Raw genomic sequence first — 22579 nt, forward strand, 5'->3', positions numbered from 1 at the left:
CGGACATAGGGTTTCGTTTTACCAGCCACCCCATAAACGAACACATAATTGGCAAAGAATTTAATTAATAACAGTGGAAATTCTCTTAAAACACTCTCAATCGGAGAATCAGGCTTGATCTCAATGGGGACGTAATCAATATTTAGAAGTTTCAAGTGTTTTTGACGGCATCGAATTATAGTCCAACTTTTTACTTTAGTAATAGAAAAAAAACGCTATTACTTGTTCCTACAAAATCTGGTATTCTAATTGATATAATTTCTTAACAACTTCATCACATTTTAAAACATTGCATGAGAAATAATTCATTCACAGTATTGCTGCAACAAATGCAAGCATACAGGACACATAAACGAAAAGAAAAAGTTTTATGAACAAATTTAACAGACAGAGTCTTTAACGGGAAAAGTTTCAGCCCGAAAATTGCATTTTGTTTTGCGCCATTGCACTATGGTCCAGGAATCAGTTTTACGCGGAAAGATGCATTTTGAGCTTTAGAATGAAACATTAGACAAAAACGGTCTTCTACAAAGTTGTTTGTATTAGTTGAGCCCTTTGTTTGGTTTTATTGAAAATTAGGGTGGACCACATTTTCATAGAAATTGTGTAACTAACTTTCTTATTTGTAGAAATTATATTATACATGCTTCAGCAAAGTTGTAGACCATTCAATTTCAAGCAACTTTGCCAAAAAAAATTTTTTTTATCTCTTAAATTGACCGATTTAGAGCTTTTTTCCTACGGTGACATAGGGTGGTCCGCACAAAACTGGTTTTCTGGCTCTAGAGTTTTCAATTCAAATTTCTCATCAAAGTAGTCTATAAAACACTTTTAGAGCTTTGAAATTTGCGTAATTTGGTGAGTGAAGAAACTCGCTATCTCCTTTTGTTTAAGAGTTATTGTTGTTTTTCTCTCAAAAACATGCCTACTTTGATAGTGAATATCTCTGATTGGGGCAAACATAAAAAATATCTTTTGACGGCATTCAAAAGACAAAATAAAATTGTATATTATATCAAAAAATTAAAGATGTGTTATTTTTGTAACTCGAATAAAACGTCTTGAAAGTCAAATATTTTTTATCACAAAAACTTTAATAACTTTTGAACTAAAATAGATATCAACAATCTTTTTACATGAAAATTTGCGTTTTGTTAAGTTCTAAAAGTCGTTCATAGACGACTTTGACGAGAAAATAATATTAAAAAAACTAGAGTTGAAAAACTTATTTTTGTTGGACCACCCTGGGATGATTAGGAAAAAATGCTCTAGATTGGTCAAATTTTGAGCTACAGAAAAACTTTTTTTGGCAAAGTTGATCAAAATTTCAAGTTCTACCGCTTTACCTAAGAGCATATACCAGTATTTTTGCAAATAAAAAAGTTGATTATATGATATGTGTGATATTGTGGACCACCCTAGTTTCAAATGACACAGTATGTAAGCTTACATTTTTAGAAACAATTTTGTAGATCATTTTTGTCTAAAATTTCATTTTCATGCCCAAAATGCAAAATAATAAAGAAATACATACTATGAAAATCTTCAAAATAGTTTTAGAGCCCTATCTTTCTTATTTCGGATTTCTCGTCAAAGCGGTCTATGAACGACTCGAAGAACTTAACAAAACGCAAATGTTCATGCAAAAATATTGATGATATCTATTTTAGTTCAAAAGTTATTAAAGTTTTTCTGCTTAAAATCCTTTGTTTTTCAAGGCATTTTATTAGAGTTACAAAAATAACACATCTGTAATTTTTTGATATAATATACAATTTTATTTTGTCTTTTGAATGCCGTCAAAAGATATTTTTTATGTTTGCACCAATCAGAGATATTCACAATCAAAGTAGGCATGTTTTTGAGAGAAAAACAACAATAACTCCTAAACGGAAGGAGATAGCGAGTTTCTTCACTCACCAAATTACACATTTTTCAAAGCCCTAAAAGTGTTTCATAGACTACTTTGATGAGAAATTTGAATTGAAAACTCTAGAGCCAGAAAACCAGTTTTGTTCGGACCACCCTATGTCACCGTAGGAAAAAAGCTCTAAATCGGTCAATTTAAGAGATAAAAAAAAACTTTTTTTGGCAAAGTTGCTTGAAATTGAATGGTCTACAACTTTGCTGAAGCATGTATAATATAATTTCTACAAATAAGAAAGTTAGTTACACAATTGCTATGAAAATGTGGTCCACCCTAATTTTTAATAACATCAAACAAAGGGCTTAACTAATACAAACAACTTTGTAGAAGACCGTTTTTGTCTAATGTTTCATTCTAAAGCTCAAAATGCATCTTTCCGCGTAAAACTGATTCCTGGACCACTGTGCATTGGGATATAAGTTTCCAAAGTGATACCCGTCATTGCGACAAAACAGTCTCTAGATTCGAACTGTAACGGAACGGACTACCTATCGCGGATCGGAATCAAAGTGTAATCAGAACCATAGGAGTGATAATAAATGTGAATAATTGAAATTTATTGCACGTTCGAGTAATGTGCAAATAAATTAACGTGCCATCAATGTAACTTATATATGGCTCTCATGTAGGAGGGAGCTGAATTCTATGTGATTCGCAAACACACCCTTGCTGCACGTTGAATCAATATATAAATTGTGTCGATGACCGACACAGTGGAAAGCAAATTTGATTCCGAATCCCACGGGACTGTTGAACATTCGCCCATGAAGAGTGATTTTCAACACTTTTCATCCATCGCACCAGAGGTGTGAATGAATTGAAAATGCTTTTATTCAAACGATCAATCGTAAAACAAATATTGCTTCCATTACGAAGTGCCCTTATGACGGTGCTGACGAAAGATGGCCCCCATGTGAATTAAGTTGTGCGAACTAAGTTCACCATGCAAGTTGCAAGTCAACAAAAATAACCATTTAAGGAGTAGAATGAGGCTCAGTTGTGCATTTGATTTCATGCAAGTTTATAAAATTTAAGGAGTAAAGCATTTCGGAAAATGTTGAAATCTTAAAGTGAAGCGACTCTGTTGACAACTCTTTGCAATTTACCAAGTACCGTTCTGATCCATATTACGGACACTTGACGACTAGATGGAATATAGCCAAACCAAAAATATATAAATTAAATCATTTGGTATGATATATTTCGGACTTTTTTTAAGACACCGACTCGTCAATGCTTCCAATGGACGATTTGTTCTTAGAAAGCAGCACTACACTACACAACGGACTAGCATGCAACGCCCAATGGCACAGTCGAAATACGTTCCCGGCGATTTTTTTTGTGGTATCATCGTGCTTGCCACACTATGTATGAGAATGCAAAAGCTATCTATTAATAACTATGGATGTTCTCATAAGAACACTTCAGATGATATGCAAGTTTTGTACTAGTTCGAAAGTAACGTCTAAAAGAAGAAATTGGGAATGAGAAAAAGCGTCATCAAACTTTGAATACATTATGGTCTATGCGCACTATGGTCCTCCGAACATTTAGTGGGAATAGTCCTCCGGAAATCAAGGGGGTTGGTGTCAGGCCCTGCAAGCGAACCGTAAAACACATCAGCACAGGAACGTCGACGACAGAATACGGACCGGAACAATCGGCAATGATCACAGCGATGAAAATGGACTAGCGATTGGAAACTCGGTACGTGGAACTGCAAATCTCTCAACATCATCGGAAGCACACTCATACTCTCCGATCCGCGGTTTCGACATCGTAGCGCAGCAGGATGTGTGCTGGACAGGTTCGATGTTGCGAACGTTTAGAGGTAACCATACCAGAGCTGCGGCAACACACGTGAGCTGAGAACAGCTCTTATAGTGATAGGTGATATGCGTGATCGGGTGGTGGCCGATCAACGAAGGAATGTGCAAGTTGAGGCTCAAAGGCCGATTCTTCAACTTCAGCATAATAAACGTGCACAGCCCTCACTCCGGAAGCACTGATGATGATAAAGACGCTTATTACGCGCAGCTCGAACGCGAATACGCTGCCCAAGCCACGACGTCAATATCATCATAGGTGATTTGAACGCTCAGGTTGGCCAGGAGGGGGAGTTCAGACCGACGATTGGAAAGTTCAGTGTCCACCGGCTGACGAACGAAAACGGCCTATGACTAATTGACTTCGGCGCCTCCAAGAATATGGCCATTCGTAGCACCTACTTCCAGCACAGCCTTCCATACCGATACACCTGGAGATCACTTCAGCAGACAGAATCACAAATCGACCACGTTCTAATTGATGGACGGCACTTCTCCGACATTATCGACGTCAAGACCTATCGTGGCGATAACATCGACTCTGACCACTATCTGGTGATGGTTTAACTGCGCCCAAAACTCTCCGTCGTTAACAACGTACAGTTATAGACGGAAACGGCAACAGTAGACCCGCCTCTTTCGGGAGGTAAAAAACGCCGCCTGGAGGATACGGAGTGCGAGGAGATGAATCAGCTGTGCCGGTCTCAAGAAACACGCAAGTTCTATCAGAAGTTCAACGCATCCCGCAACGGCTTCGTGCCGCGAGCCGAGATGTAAGTATGGTATCATCTTGACGGACGAGCGTGAGGTGATCGAAAGGTGGAAGCAGCACTTCGACGAGCACCTGAATGGCGCTGAAAGCACTGGCAATGAAGGACAGGACAACGGAGGAAATACCTTCGTCAGTACTGCGGGCGATGGAAACCAACCAGCCCCCACTTTGAGAGAGGTTAAGGATGCCATTCATCAGCTCAAGAACAATAATGCTGCTGGTAAGGATGGTATCGGAGCTGAACGCATAAAGATGGGTCCGGAGAGGCTGGCCATTTGTCTGCACCGGCTGATAGGCACAATCTGTGAAACAGAACAGTTACCGGAGGAGTGGAAGAAAGGGGTAATATGCACCAACTACAAGAAAGCGACGGATCTGTACACCACCCTGAAACGCGAGGCATCAAAAGTTTGAATGTTGGTGAATACGTCCAAGACAAAGTACATGCTAGCTGGTGGGGCCGAGCGCGACAGTGCTCGCCTAGGTAGCAGTGTTACGATATATGGGGATACGTACAGCACCTCGAACGAGTTCGTCTACCTTGAATCCTTGCTGAAGGCTGACAATAACGTTAGCCGTGAAATACGGAGGCGCATCATCAGTGGAAATCACGCCTACTGTGGCCTCCACAAGAACCTGCGGTCAAAAAAGATTCACACCCGCACCAAATGTACCATGTACAAAACGCTCATAAGGCCGGTAGTCCTCTACGGACATGGAACGTGGACGCTGCTCGAGGAGGACTTGCAAGCACTTGGAGTCTTCGAACGTCGGGTGCTTAGGACAATCTTTGGCGGTGTGCAGGAAAACGGTGCGTGGCAGCGAAAGATGAACCACGAGCTCGCCCAACTCTACGGCGAACCCAGTATCCAAAAGGTAGCCAAAGCTGGAAGGATACTATGGGCAGGGCATGTTCAGACAGCCGGACTTAATAGTCGAGGCACGATTTTCACGAGATCAGAACAATTGCTTTGCTTCGCGGACGACATGGATATTATTGGGAGAAAATTTGAAACGGTGGTAGATTTGTTCACCTTTCTGAAACGCGAAACAACAAGAGTCGGACTGGTGGTGAACGCATCGAAAACAAAGTACATGCTGGTAGGCGGGACTGAGCACGACAGGACTTACCTAGGGATACCTTCGAGGTGGTTGACGAGTTTGTCTACCTCGGATCCTTGCTGAAGGCTGTCAACAATGTTAGTCGGGAAATACGAAGACGCATCTTCAGTGAAAGTCGTGCCTACTATGGGCGAAGGAAGAAACTGCCGTCAAGAAATATTCACCTCCACATCAATGCACGATGTACAAAACGCTCAGAAGGTCGGCAGTCCTCTAAGGGCATGAGACGTGGACTATGCTCGAGAAGGACTTGCAAGCTCTTGGGGATTTCGAACGCTGAGTGCTAAGGACGATCTTCGCCGGTGTGCAGGAGAACGGTGTGTGGCGGCGAAGAATGAACTACGAGCACGCTCAACTCTACGGCGAACACAGTATCCTGAAGGTGGCTAAAGCTGGAAGGATATGCTGGGCATGTTGCAAGAATGCCGGACATCAGCCCTTTATAGATGGTGTTCACCACAAATCAGGTCGGAACAAGAATTCGTTTGACGCAGCGAGCTAGGTGGATTGACCAGGTGCACCAGGACCTGGAGCTCGTGGGTCGCAGTCGAGGATGGAGAGAAGCGGCCATAATCACTCGGTTTATTGACGAAATATTGTTAGCGAGGTTTAATCAAGTTAATTTATGTAAATCCAAATGAATAAAGAAAAATGAACAAGCCAAAGGCCACGAAGACTCGTCTAGGATGGTGTGTATGGAGGAACTGGCACTTCACTGGTAAATTCGGTGAACTTTCATGCATGTGAATGCAACCCCGATCGCAGTATACATGAATTGGTGAAGAACTATTTTGCGTCGAAAGATGTAGGAACAAAGCCTGTGAGTAAACTATTTTCAGCTGACGACAGGAGAATGATGGAAATAATACAGCAAACTACGAAGCAAGTCGGTGACAGGTTTGAACCTGGATTATTGTGGAGGCATGACGATGTTTAATTTCCAAACACCTACGGGCTAACATTACGTAGGCTAGAATGTTTGGAGAGAAGAATGCAAAGGAGTCACATTTGAACCGACAAAACGAAGATTACCAAGAATGAGGCGTGCCCTTAGGAGCAGTTGTAAATCCGAAACAAACAAAAAACTGAAAAGATGCGCATTATTTGAAACGCGGCTGCTATAGTTAATGGGACGTCGGTCAATTCGTTGCTTCTAAAAGGTCCGGCTTAATTAGCTTCGCTATCAGCAGTTCCTTAGCCGAATGGTTAGAGTCCGCGCAAAGCCATGCTGAAAGTGTCTGGGTTCGATTCCCGATCGGCCCCGGATCTTTTCGTAATGGAAATTTCCTTGACTTCTCTGGGCATAGAGGTACCATCGTACCTGCCACAGAATATACGAATGCGAAAACGACAATTAATGCAAAGCAACCTCTAGAACACTAAGCTGACTAACCATTGTGTTGACGACTACCGTTTTGTCTCAAATTCCGAACAGACTCATATTCCGAACACTCTGTTTTTGTATGGCTATTTGGTTGAAATGTTTCACTGAAATATGTCATTAAATAAGCAGGAAATGGCAGTCAATTGCAATTCAGTTGTACCGTCTATGAATCTGTTTTATACCTCGGGAGTAGTGATAATTCTCCAGCTCGAGACCAGTAGAACTAGCTCAGATAAATTTATTTGCGAAATTATTTATTTGAATACGATTTATTCGTGCTGTTCGGAATTTGAATCAAGGTGTTCGGAATATGAGACAGAATGAACACAGTGTTCGGCATTTGAATCAAAATGTTGCTCCATACTTTCACGTACAAACAATACTTAATTAATTTAAATAAACATTTTTATTGGCACACTCAACAGCTAACAGTTAGATTTAGTGAAGAAATTAAAACGTTTACAAATATCAGCTAATTAATGCCTATCATATGCATTAGAAGTTACTGTTGGCCTTAAGTGTTCGGAATATGAGTCAAAACGGTACTTAATAAGTTTTGGGACAGAATTCACTTCGAAAATCAATTCTTATCAAGTTAGCACAGACTTTACCTTTAAGTTTTGTTGGAACTTAACTAGTATCTAAGATGTTATCAACTTTTTCGGTGAGTATTTCGCAAATATTATTCAACACGATCAAGTTGCAATTCTTGAGTAGTGCAACTGCTAAGGAATCGCGTAAATCGGTTAGCCCGTTCTCAAGCCACTTCGTGACATACAAACACAATTCCATTTTTTTATATATAGATTGCTTTGCTACAAAACATTTGACATAATGGTAAAATTTTTAAAATATACACAGTCAGTGACATAAGTTAGTAACCAAATGCTGTTTTTCCATACAAAACGCCCATGTTTGGGGTGCTGTATCTCAGCTTCTGGTAGTCCGAATTGGCTTAAATTTGGATGACGAACTACAAATAACTTGAAATTTTGCCTGTAAAGGAATTATGTATTACACACTTAATTCAGAGTGCCGAATCTCGGCTAATTTTAACCGAGATCCGCACAACCGAGTAGTCGGCAAACAAACTACCTGGGATCTCAGCAAATAAAAGCCGAGTATCAGTAAATCGTGCTTCGTTGCTAAGCAACCGAAGAATTGGTTAGCTGAGTCTCGGTTAAAATCGGTAAACCGAGATTCGCACAGCCAAGCTCATGAAAAAAATCTAAGTGTGTACATTGCAATCATTTTACATAGAGTTTCAGAGGGTTGTTCAAAGATAAAAGTAAGTAACCGAGAGACTTTTTAATTTAATTCGAAAACGGTAAGTGGTGGGCTGTTGGTCTGTTGCACAAAATTGTTTAATTTCAGAAGTCACACAAATTTGCAGAACACACCAATTTTCCACGACTTACCGTTTTTAAATTAAATTGAAAAGTCTCTCGTTTACTTACTTTTATCTTTGAACAACCCTCTGAAACTCTATGTAAAATGACTGCAATGTAATAACAGGCAAAACTTCAAGTTATTTGTAGTTTGTCATCCAAATTTCAGCCAATTCGGACTACCAGAAGCTGAGATACAGCACCCCAAACTTGGGCATTTTGTATAGAAAAACAGCATTTGGTTACCGTCAAGCTAGCATTCACCGTGCATTTAAAAAAAAAATGCACTTCAAAATATTATAAAACTTTTCCAAATAATTTGAAGCGTACTAGAATACCACTACGTAGCGTGAAACTATATCATAATTCAGAGAAAAATCTGAAACTAGTGATGCATAACAAAAAATACTGAAAAATTATGTTTGAAAATATCATGTTAAGGTCACTTCGTACCGTTCTATGTCACCATTTACCGTGCACACTAGTGCACCATTCACCGTGCGTATAGTTTTCGTCGTGATCTTGAAAAAACTTATCTTGAAAAAACTTGAAAAAACTTTATTGAGGGAGCAACTATGCTGCTAGTAGTGTGCGCACTCATTTTTAAGAGTATTCCAATCTTCATTTACAATAAAAACCACAAAAAGTTTAAAAATTGACTTAATAATTATGTTTTTACTAGAATCGTTTTAGGAGGTTTGACTGTATTATCCAAACCATTTCATATTCACTCAAAAACTAAATATGAAGTAGTTTAATCATGACTTAACAATAAATCTAATCTAATATTACCGAATAATTTCATGCCTTTTACACTAATGCACGGTAATAGGAACCATAAATATTGAAACGGGTCCATTCACCGTGCATTTGGGTTTCGACGGAGACACAATAAAAAAAATCTAATTTGCATAAAATCTCATTGCTTATACGATGAAATACATCTTACTTATAGTATCCAAAATGAAAACTAGTTGAATTTTTGAAAAATTTCATGCTCTAACGTTAAAATGGAAAATGTGAATTTTTGGCGTTTCTACTAAGAGTGTTGATAAATCTTATTAACAAACAGAATTCACATGATTTTGACTACATAAACTAGGTTTTTCAAAATGCTTTGTGACAAAAACTACCTTATTTCATTAGTTTAATCTTATTTTGCTGAAAATAGAATAGTTTGTGGAAATAGTATGAATATTCTGTAGGAATTTGTATATGTGCACGGTGAGTGGAGGCCGCACGGTGACTGGTGACTTAACGGTACTAACTTATATCACTGACTGTATAAATAGTTTTTCTCTCCACATAAGGTAACTTTACGAAATGATAGCCTTTCAGGTATTTTTATTATAAATAAAAATAATTCATATCAGCTTTACTAAAATCAAACATCTATACTTTTAGATAAGCAACAAAAAATACATGTTTTATCGCAAATATAAGAACATGGTTTTGACTTTTTTTATAAAAAGTGGCTCAGATAGAACGCGATTTGTGCAAAACTGATAAGAGGAGCTTCTAGAAATGTAACACAATCAACAAACTGGTAGCGCTCAAAATTGTAGTATCTGCTCTTGAAAAGTGCAAGAATAAAATGTGTGAACATCGGATTTTTATTTGCACTAATGGCAGTAAGGTTAAGTCATACCCATACTTTCTGGGACACCTTAGAAACAAACACTGATCATGATCTGTGGGTTATCCATAGTTTTGGGGTGATTTTTAAAAAGGAAATAGCATCCACCGTGGGCTTTATTTGAATATTGGAGTTTTTAGTGACAAAACATTCGCCGTACCTACTTGAAATGGTCAAAAAGGATAATCTTAAATTTCATAAAGCTGCAAAACCATTTAAAATGTTTCCTTCTTCATACTCTTTCAAAGAATATACAATCATAACTCTCGTAACGCATTGAGCGGTAACAGCTGGAAACATGCAACCCCAATTTCCGAGCAGCGTTGTAAAGTTTCCTTCAGCTCATCAGAAAGGTTGACAGGCACATGAAAAACACCTTCCAGTCCAAGGTCGCACGCCACGGGGCATCGTCATCATCACACATTCCATCACCATATTTCAAAGTGTGGACATTTTTATGCCTCAGATTCTCACCATGTTAGAATAGGCAAGACGAACAGTGGCACGGCTACATACAAAAGGTCGGACAAAACGTAACAACTTACCATTACTTCGCCAAATCGAAGTCTTTAAGGCTAAGTAGCCCGTCATTCGTTTTGGCAACAATGATGACTTTTCTGCTTGCATTTCAATGTGATAAAACTCAGTCTTGATAGTTTACATTGACTTGAAAAAGTATCACTGTACGCGCTAACATGCATAAAGTATTTTGATACTTTTTCCGCTGTGTCAGTGCAAAACCAACTGATTTTCTTTGATTCGAAATCGTAAGATGAATTAACAACATTCATCAACGATGCGTACAAATTTCAATGACGGCCTACTTCGCCTTAAAAAATGTTAACAAGTGATTTTGAGAACATTCGTATGTTTTGCGGTTCTGTCCGGTCATGCGCCACTGTGAGACACCTGAAAAAACTGTATATGACTTGGGTCGGGGCCCATACAAAAGAGAAATACAAACAGAATGGACGCCTCCGTGATTTTATGGCGCGAAAAGGAAATTCAGAGGAAAAACTTTCGTACGGAAGAACGAACTCCAGCTGCTAGGTAACGGAACAATATCACCGTTGGACGGTACTTGTGAAGGCAAACTGAGTGTAGGTTCTTTCACATTTTTTTTCCACTGGGATAAGCAGTGAGGTGGCAAATATTTTCTCAAGTGGAAAATTCAGGTAGAATGAGGGAAAAGATTTTCCTATTACCGGTAAACGTTTCTTTGCGATAACGGAGGAAATAAATCTCTCTTGGTGGATATCCTTTCAGTGTGTTACACTTACCTTCATTGACTGATTCAACCAACTATGCATGTCTTTTGTTCCCAGTGCACCATCGTTGGACACTACTTTTGGTTGTTAGAGCAGAAACCATGCTTCAGTACTCTTATTGGATTATTTAAAGCCACTAAGAAAGATTCTTACAATACAAACCTCATTATTTTTTATCAAAAATTTAGCTCCGTTCAAGGTCCTAGAATAATACCAGAGTATGGCACCTATGATGCCAAATTGTGATGTAGTTGGTGGGCGGGACCTTCCAAAAATGCACAATTGCAAACAAAATCGACGCAGTTTATACAAATTTGTCATTTACATGTAAAAAACGCGTATTTTCTCGAAAAATTGGCCATTCAGAATCATTGGAATTACTACAACAATTAGTCAATATAAACATATTATCACGTGTAGCCACTCGCATAATTAAGAGAAAAGGGTGAGGTAGAATATTACCGTCACATGACTTCCAATTGACCCCTGTTAACTTACCTTATTTATACCTCTTAAATCAATATGAGTGCCATTTAGATGCAATAACACGTTTCAAAATTAAAGAAAATACGTTACTAGCGTCACCTACCGAATAATTCTCAATAAGATTTTTCAACGCCAGATAACCCTTGATCAGTTAATAAGGATCTCGAGATACAAAAGAGTGAAGAAAATTTGTTAACAGCGCCACATATTGCATGTGTTTATACTCAGATTTTAACCACAAGCCTGAATCTGTTGCACGGCTTCACCAAAGACACTTCTAGCTGATAAAAATCTTGAGGTAGAAAAGATTTATAATTTCTTTAAGTGCCCCTCGTGTTATGTGTACACAAATTGTCTCTGCTCTCGGAAGTTTCTACTTACTCTACTTAGAGCAATAAAACAGTACTTTTCAGTGCTACTAAAAAGGTACTCTTCAGCCCCACTTTTTTCTACTATTGATTCATTTTTTATCCTTGTTTGAATCCGTGACTTTGATTTAGGACCCCTTACCTACCTTGATACCTTGATGGCTACAGCGTAGAGTCACGCCATTGCCGGGCGTATTGTAGAGCTCCGTCTTCGTCGGTCTCGGGCGAAACTTCTCCAGTTGCCCGAACGTTTAGGGTCGCCAGGTCCTCTTCCACTGCGTACAGCCAGCGTATTCGTGGTCTTTCCCGAAGCCACCGACCTCTACCTGGTTCCATGCTGAATATTATTTTCGCAATTCTTTCTTGCGATATTCGCACTGAGTGACCAGCCTACCGAAGTCTGTCGTATTTTACACGCTTGATAATATTCGCATCTTTGTACACTTGATACAACTCGTGATTCATGCGTCTGCACCACATACCATTTACGAGTTTCTCACCGAGTATTGTCCGCAGCACTTTACGCTCGAAAACACCGAGAGCCTTCCGGTCTGACTCTTTCAACGTACACGCTTCATGCCCGTAGAGAGCCACCGGAAGAATCAATGTTTTATACAGGGCGAATTTTGTTTCCGTTTGCAAGCTGCGGCACCTAAGCTGGTTACATAGTCCATAAAAGGCCCTATTCGCAGCCGCAACACGTCTTTTTACTTCGCGGGAAACGTCGTTGTCACATGTCACAAGTGTTCCAAGGTAAACAAATTCTTCAACAACTTCAAACACATTCCCATCAAACACTACCTCAGCACCTACACCACCATGCCTGATCCATTACTATCTGCAACCATGTACTTCATTTTGGTAGAATTAATGGTCAGGCCCATCCTCGCTGTCTCCCTCTTCAGAGGCACGAAGGCCTCTTCCACTGACCTGCGATCGATTCCAATTATGTATATATCGTCCGCAAAGCCAAGGAGCATGTGCGACCTTGTGATAATAGTGCCATTTCTCTGCACGCCAAATCTCCTGCAACCCTCGAGTGCAATGTTGAACAGTAAATTCGAAAATGCGTCTCCCTGTTTCAACCCGTCTAACGTCACAAGGAGGTCGACACCTCGTCTGCGATCCGAACACTTGATTTTGAACCATCCAGCGTAGCACGTATCAGCCTAATTAGCTCCGCCGGAAAACCAGACATTATCTGCCACACCTCATTTCGTTTCACTGAGTCGTACGCCGCCTTGAAATCAATAAACAGATGGTGAGTCTGCAAATTATACTCCCGGAATTTATCTAGGATCATTTGCATGCTAAACATCTTGTCCGTTGTCGAACAGCCCTCACGAAAACCAGCTTGGTATTTGCCGACGAAGAACTCCTCGAGCGGTCTCAGTCTGTTAAACAGGATGCGCGACAGAATTTTGTACGCCGAATTCAGCAGGGTATTTCCTCTGTAATTTGCACACTCCAGTCTGTGCTCTTTCTTGTAGATTGGGCGTATGAGGCCATCCAACCAGCCGGTGGGCAATTCTTCGTTCTCCCATACCTTCAGAAGTAAGCTGCTCACTTCCCTTCCGTGCTTGAGAAGCTCGACTAGGATCTCGACCTTCCCAGCAGCCTCACAGTTCTTCAGCTCGCTGATAGCCTTTTTAACCTCTCCTATGGTCGGTGGGTCCACAGCTTGATCGTCATCATCAATGTTCATCATGTTCCTCGCTACATTTGCATTTTCATCGTTTAACAATTGCTGAAAGTGCTCCTTCCACCTGGCAGCCACCGCTGTTTTATTGGTCAGCAAATTCCCTTCTCGATCATTGCACATGGCGGGCACTGGTATGGTATTGTGCCGCGCACCATTGACCGTTGCATAGAATCTCCGCATATCATTCCGGTTTATGCTTTCTTGAGCGTCAGCTACCACACTTTCTTCGTGCTGTCTTTTCTTCCTGCTGGCTCTCGCTGCCCTGTACCGCTCTCTCTTCTGTCGGGTACCGGCCACAAGCATATGGCTTCTGGCAACATTCTTCATGTCTGTCACTCTCTGGCGCTCTTCATCGAACCAGTCGTCGTTGACCAGTGCCAATCACTTCCCGCGCCGTTGTTGTCACAGCTTCGTGGATAGGGTCCCACAGGCTGTCGACGTCTCCAGCAACGTTGATTCTTCTCAACTGCTCGTCTAGTTGCTGGTGGCACTGTGCAGCTACCCCATCAGTCGACAAGCGTTGACGGGTCGGAAGAAATCTTCTTTCCCGATCTGCGCATTTGCGTCGCCGATGACTATCCTGACGTCTCGTTTTGGTCACTCTCCGTAGACCTTATCCAGGCTCTCATAGAACTCAACCTTCATGTCATCTGGCTTAACGTTCGTTGGCGCATATTTGCTGATCGGGCTGTAGTTGAAGAACTTGCCCTTCATTATCAACACACAGATTCGGTCGCTTACTTGTTTCCACCGGATAATTCACTTCATCTGCTTCCCAATCACTATGAAGCCAACTCCACGTTCTGCTCGGTCGCCACAGATGTAGTAGATGTGGTATTTGTATGATTTGTTGGCGATGGGAACCACCGCTCGGAATTCACGTTCTGCGATTCTCGGCCAGCGTATTTCCTGGATAGCTTAAGAGAGCGGAAGAAGTAAGTTTTCCGAACACCAAATCGAAGCAGCCTCTAGCCCAGGCTATTTGATTCAAGTGGGGAAACAAAACGTGCCGCATTTCTTGGTCAGTTCTTCCAAATTTGGAGGATTTAAGGAGGAGATCTTGAATTCTATTAGAGAAATCAAGGTTTCCTTCCAAATCGCAAAGAGAGGAGACGGTCGCGTTGTGCCGGGAACTTTTGAAAATCGCGAACTTCTTCTCAAATATCTTGAAGAGAATAAGGACATTTTTTTATTTAAGACGACAAAACTGAACGTTTGTTAAGAAACGTCTTTAAAGCTCTCTAAGTGACTATAAATCACCTGAAGAGATCAAAAATGGAATAACAATAATTATGTTCGATGTCCGTGTGACGTGGAAACATTTCCAGAAACCTGGAAGAAATTTCCAGTACCTCACGGTGCCAAAAGTTGGGTTAGATACAAAAAATTGTCGCATGGATGCTAAATGCATGATTTGCGGAGGTTCTTCTCACGCCAAGGACGTATGTTGAGTGGAGGATACCGATAAGTTCATATGCGCCAATTGCGGGGGTAATCATCAGTCATTTTTTGGGCTTGCCCTTCGCGTAGGCGAGTCGTCGAGGCTCCTGCCAGGCAGATGAAAGATAATATCCGTTACGATAACGAACATTTCCGAAATTTGCCTGGTAGAGTATCGAATAATGCTCATTTTTCAGTTAACGATCGCTTGATCAAGAATCATACCTATCAGGTAGATCATAATCAAGCTCATTCACAAACTAATTTTAATCCGTCGTGTAGCCGTTCGAATAATTTAGTTTCGAATGTATCGACCCACGGAAAATCCATTGCCGATATCGTAACAGGTAATTTGAACTCCTCCCCTATTCATTCTATGAGTACCCATTATACTTGTTTCAAATCAAATGGCCACAGGTAACATCTACTCTGAATATCATCAAATGTACCCACTTCAAGTGATATGTCTGCCTCTGATTTTAATTTTCTAACTGAACAATTGAATCTAATGATTGATGCAATGTTCATGGCCACCACTATGACTGAAGCAGTCCAAGTAGGTGTAAAATTTACTAATAAAATTGTTATTGGATTACGTTTTTCTAATGGATTCAATAAATAATAATTTAAATATTTTAAATTGGAATGCTCGTTCTTTGAATGGTAAAGAGGACGAGCTGTTTAATTTTCTTACTGCTATTAAGATGCATATAGCAGTTCTAACTGAAACGTATTTAAAACCTGGATCTAAACTCAAAAGAGATCCTAACTTTTTTGTTTATCGTAATGATCGACTTGATAAGGCATGAGAAGGAGTTGCAATCATCATTCATGGACGTATAACTCCATCAACTGTTTTCGTATAACCTCCATCAACTGTTTTCGTCATTTGAAACTAAAATTTAAAAACTTAAGGTGTTTCTGTTGAAACATAGCTTGGTGAATATACTTTCATAGCTGCCTATTTGCCTCTTCAATGCTCTGGACAGCAAGTTAATTTGCTCCAAACTGACTTGCGAAAATTCACTCGCAATGAGTCAACATTTGTTGTCATTGGTCATGGAATAATTCTCAAAGTAATTCCAACGGCAGAATTTTATTTGATTAGTGCTCTTCGGGCTATTTCTGAGGGCTATCAGGGCCCTTCCATTAGCGTAACTTGAACTCAAATCTAGAGGGGGCTTGACCCTTCTGATTGAAAAAATCCCTTAAGTAAAGCGTATGCTTAGCATGAGAGTAAAAATTTTCTAGGGGGGGCTTGAACTTTTCTAGGGGGCTCTGCAGAGTATTCAAAATAAAATTTTGAAAATGATTCTGAAGTTTCTTCCCTGGTATAGTACCAATGAGTCTCATAGAATATCCAATGTTGAAACATTGGAGCAAATGTTAAATAAAATAATTAATAATTTCAGGCAAAAATCGTTACAATTTTCTATTGCCACGATTAATGCGTTACATATTTAGGTTAAGTTAGGTTAAGAATATTAAAAATGTTTTTTTTTTCTCTTATAAGCAGGTGATATCAACTCACCTGTAAAAAATCTGAACTGCTACGGCAAATGAAATGTAATATGTTGTTAACAAAATGTTAATAAAATCTTTAATTTGTTTTACCAAATAAGGATGATAGTGTTGTCTAATAACACAGAATACCTAGATATAAGAAATAAATACAGTGAGTCGATGTTCCATGACTCGATATCGACTTATGGCATCATACTAGAAACAAAATTCATGGTTGCTATGATGGTCCCTCGAAATAGTTTTCCAAAGGATTTCTGTTCTGTGACTCGACATTTCCATGAGTCGATGGTCCCTTCAATATCGACTTATGGAGATTTTGCTGTAACACCTTACGACCAAAGCAACATTTATGAAGAAGCATTTTTTTTATAGAATAACAGCTAAGACACGTTTTCAAAGCATTTTCATGACAGTTTGAAAAAAACTTTTGAATGTTTCAAAAATCCATGCAAACAAAATATCTTTTATGATATTCAAAGTCCCAAAAAAACTGTAATCAGCTACCCTAACAGTGAACCAAACATGCAAATTCTTCTGAAATTGTACATTCCATCAGCTTTGCATAATTAACGATAATGTCTCAGCAGCATGCAAAGACATCCGAATGCTAAAATTCAAATGCACGTACAGTTGTTTTTACAGGTTTAGGCAAACCGCAATCAGAGCCAATTAGAACAAGAATTGAAGAGAAGAAAGTTTTGCTCACACGACCACATTGGGACCGTTTGTGGTGCACGTAAAAATAGAGAGGATTTTTCCAAAGTTTACGTTCTATGCAAAAGTCTAGGTAGAGTGAGGTGGTATTTTAGATACACGTAAAATAATGGTAGTGTTACTTTGAGCTTCATTAATTTATGAAATTTTCCAATTCGGGTAAATCTCAAACATTTATCTCCATTGAGTGTTTCTAGCGTGTAACGGCAGCTTGCTAGAGTCGAGCAAACTCTAAATCCAACGACCCAAATCACTGCTTTCGCGTTGCCCTCATTCATAATTACCCGACTTGACAAATCCTAGGTGTATTCAAGACCGGAATCAAAAAGTTCATTCAGAACGAAACATGTGCACCGAAATATTGCTTTGCTCTAGTTCCGTTGTACCAGTCGGAATGTCGGACCATTTCACTATCAGGTACTGTAGAACAAGGTAATTTTGGTAGTTTTTTTTTGTAAAACAATATAATCATTGCTCCTTACTGTCTTTCAGGTTTTAATTTTATATTTTTAAAACAAATACTGGTATCTTAGTTATGGATTAGAGTTGAAAAAAATTCAAATCGATTTTTTTGAGTCGACTAATCTTCTTCTTATTCTTCTTATTCTTCTTCTTCTTCTTCTTCTTCTTCTTCTTCTTCTTCTTCTTCTTCTTATTATTATTATTCTTCTTCTTCTTCTTCTTCTTCTTCTTCTTCTTCTCCTTCTTCTTATTATTATTATTCTTCTTCTTCTTCTTCTTTGTTTTCTCCTTCTTGGCATTAACGTCCTCATTAAGGCAGAACCTTCTTCTCAGCTTATTTAGTGCTCAATGAACACTTCTACAGTTATTAACTGAAAGCTTTCTTTGCCAAAGTTGCCATTTCTGCATTCGTATATCGTGTGGCAGGTAAGATGATATTCTGTGCCCAGGGAAGTCAAGCAAATCTCCATTACGAAAAAATCCTGGACCGACCGGAAATCGAACCCAGACACCTTCAGCAATAGCTAGGCTTTGTAGCCGCGGACTCTAACCACTCGACTAAAGAAGGCCCAATGTGTAACAATTTTTTTTTTTTTTTTTTTTTTTTTTTTAATTTCTTTATTAGTATCATTCTAAACATTACATTCATTATTTCTTATATCTAGGTGTTCTGTGTTATTAGACAACACTATCATCCTAATTTGGTAACACAAATCTAAGATTTTATTAACATTTTGTTAACAACATATTACATTTCATTTGCCGTAGCAGTTCAGATTTTTTACAGGTGAGTTGATTTCACCTGCTTATAAGAGAAAAAAAAAAGTTTTTAATATACTTAACCTAACTTAACCTAAACATATAACGCATTAATCGTGGCAATAGAAGATTGTAACGATTTTTGCCTGAAATTATTGATTATTTTATTTATCATTTGTTCCAATGTTTCAACATTGGATATCCTATGTAACTCATTGGTACTATACCAGGGAGGAAGCCTCAGAATCATTTTCAAAATTTTATTTTGAATTCTCTGCAGAGCTTTCTTCCTGGTATTACAACAGCTAGTCCATATTGGTACAGCATACAACATGGCTGGCCTGAAAATTTGTTTGAATATCAAAAGCTTGTTCATAAGACAAAGTTTTGATTTTCTATTAATAAGGGGATAGAGACATTTTACATATTTGTTACATTTGGCTTGAATGCCCTCAATGTGATTTTTGAAAGTTAAATTCTTATCTAGCATGAGTCCTAGATACTTAACTTCATCTGACCAATTTATTGGAACCCCTCTCATCGTGACAACATGTCTACTTGAAGGTTTCAAATAAAGAGCTTTTGGTTTATGTGGGAATATTATTAGTTGAGTTTTGGAAGCATTAGGAGAAATCTTCCATTTTTGCAAGTATGAAGAAAAAATATCCAAACTTTTTTGCAATCGACTACAGATGACGCGCAAGCTTCGTCCTTTGGCGGAGAGGCCTGTGTCATCCGCAAACAAAGATTTTTGACATCCCTGAGGTAACTCAGGTAAGTCAGATGTGAAAATATTGTATAATATTGGTCCCAAAATGCTGCCTTGAGGAACACCAGCTCTTACAGGAAGTCTTTCAGATCTGGAGTTCTGATAATTAACCTGAAGTGTACGATTTGACAGATAACTTTGAATTATTCTAACAATGTATGTTGGAAAATTAAAATTTTTCAATTTTACAATCAAACCTTCATGCCAAACACTGTCGAATGCTTTTTCTATGTCTAGAAGAGCAAGACCAGTAGAGTAGCCTTCAGATTTGTTGGAACGGATCAAATTTGTTACACGTAAAAGTTGATGAGTGGTCGAATGTCCATGGCGGAATCCGAACTGTTCATTGGCAAAAATTGAATTCTCGTTGATGTGGGCCATCATTCTGTTCAAAATAACCTTTTCAAAAAGTTTACTGATGGAGGAAAGCAAACTGATTGGACGATAGCTAGAAGCTTCTGCAGGATTTTTGTCTGGTTTTAAAATTGGAACAACCTTAGCATTTTTCCATTTGTCAGGAAAATATGCTAATTGAAAACATTTGTTAAATATATCAACTAAAAATGATAAGCTACTTTCTGGAAGTTTCTTGATGAGGATGTAGAAAATTCCATCATCGCCAGGAGCTTTCATATTTTTGAATTTTTTAATAATAGTTCTCACTTCTTCCAAATCAGTCTCCCAGGCATTTTCGAAAACGTTCTCTTGATTGAGAATATTTTCGAACTCCTGAGTAACTTCATTTTCAATTGGACTAGTAAGTCCTAAATTAAAATTGTGCGCACTTTCAAACTGCATAGCAAGTTTTTGAGCTTTTTCGCAATTAGTTAGTAATAATTTGTTTTCCTCTTTCAATGCCGGTATTGGCTTCTGAGGTTTTTTCAAGATTTTAGATAATTTCCAAAAGGGCTTAGAGCCGGGGTCCAATTGAGAAATTTTATTTTCAAAATTTTTGTTTCTTAAATCTGCAAAACGTTTCTTGATTTCTTTCTGCAAATCCTGCCATATAATTTTCATAGCAGGATCACGAGTGCGTTGAAATTGCCTTCTCCTCACGTTTTTAAGACGGATCAAGAGTTTAAGATCATCGTCTATAATCACGGATTCAAATTTTACTTCACATTTTGGAATTGCAATGTTTCTGGCTTCAACAATGGAATTTGTTAAAGTTTCAAGAGCATTGTCAATATCAATTTTAGTTTCTAAAGAAATGTTAACATCAAGATTAGAGTCAACATACGTTTCATATATATTCCAGTCGGCTCGTAAATAATTGAAAGTGGAGCTGATAGAATTGAGAATCGCTTCATGCGATATTTGAAATGTAACAGGGACATGATCAGAATCAAAATCAGCATGAGTAACTAATTGGCTACAAAGATGACTAGAGTCGGTTAAGACCAAGTCAATCGTAGATGGATTTCTAGAAGAGGAAAAACATGTAGGGCTATCAGGGTATTGAATTGAGAAATATCCTGAAGAGCACTCATCAAATAAAATTCTGCCGTTGGAATTACTTTGAGAATTATTCCATGACCGATGTTTGGCATTAAAGTCACCAATGACAAAAAATTTTGACTTATTGCGAGTTAATTTTCGCAAGTCAGTTTGAAGCCAATTAACTTGCTGTCCAGAGCATTGAAAAGGCAAATAGGCAGCTATGAAAGTATATTTACCAAACTGTGTTTCAACAGAAACACCTAAAGTTTCAAAAACTTTAGTTTCAAATGACGAAAACAGTTGATGTTTTATACGCCTATGAATGATGATTGCAACTCCCCCACATGCCCCATCAAGTCGATCATTACGATAAACAAAAAAGTTAGGATCTTTTTTAAATTTGGATCCAGGTTTTAAATAAGTTTCGGTAATAACTGCTATATGCACGTTATTAGCTGTAAGAAAATTAAACAGCTCGTCCTCTTTACCATTCAGAGAACGAGCATTCCAATTTAAAATATTTAAATTATTATTTGGATCCATTAGAAAAACGTAATCCAATAACAATTTTATTTGTAAATTTTACACCTACTTGGACTGCTTCAGTCATAGTGGTGGCTTTGAACATTGCATCAATCATTAGATTCAATTGTTCAGTTAGAAAATTAAAATCAGAGGCAGACATATCATCTGATGATTTCCCATTGGAATTTTCGGTAGACGAAGAAGCGGGGTAGGAGTTACCTGTGGCGGTAGGGTTTTTTCCATTTGATTTGAAACAAGTAGAATGGGTACTCATGGAACGAACAGGGGAAGAGTTCAAATTACCTGCTACGATATCGGCAAAGGATTTACCGTGGGTAGATACATTCGAAATTGAAAGATTCGAACGGCTACCCGACGGATTAAAATTTGTTTGTGAATGAGCATGATTATGATCTTCCTGGTGGGTACGATTCCTAATCAAGCGATCGTTAACTGAAAAATGAGCATTGTTCGATACTCTACAAGGCAAATTTCGGAAACGACCGTTATCGTAACGGATATTATCCTTCATCTGCTTGGCACGAGCCTCAACGACTCTTTTGCGTGAAATGCATTCCCAAAAGTTAGCTTTGTGAGGGCCCTTGCAATTGGCGCATTGAAATTTTCTGGTATCTTCTTTCACAGGACAGTCGTCCTTATCGTGAGAAGAACCTCCGCAAATCATGCATTTAGCATCCATGCGACAATTTTTTGTACCATGACCCCACTTTTGGCACCGACGGCACTGAGTGGGGTTCTGGTAATTTCCTCCAGGTTTCTGGAAATGTTCCCACGTCACACGGACATCAAACAAAAGTTTAGCTTTTTCTAAAGCTTTAATATTATTTAGTTCTTTTTTGTTAAAGTGAACTAAATAATATTCTTGAGAAAGCCCTTTCCGAACAATGCCAGATTGGGTTCTCTTTTTCATAATGATTACTTGGACTGGGGAAAAACCAAGTAAATCATTTATTCCATTTTTGATCTCGTCAGGTGACTTATAGTCACTTGAGAGACCTTTTAAGACGACTTTGAACAAACGTTCAGTTTTGTCGTCATAAGTAAAA

The sequence above is a fragment of the Aedes aegypti genome, chromosome 3 (genome assembly GCF_002204515.2).
Source record: "Aedes aegypti strain LVP_AGWG chromosome 3, AaegL5.0 Primary Assembly, whole genome shotgun sequence".
Lineage (NCBI taxonomy): Eukaryota > Metazoa > Arthropoda > Insecta > Diptera > Culicidae > Aedes > Aedes aegypti.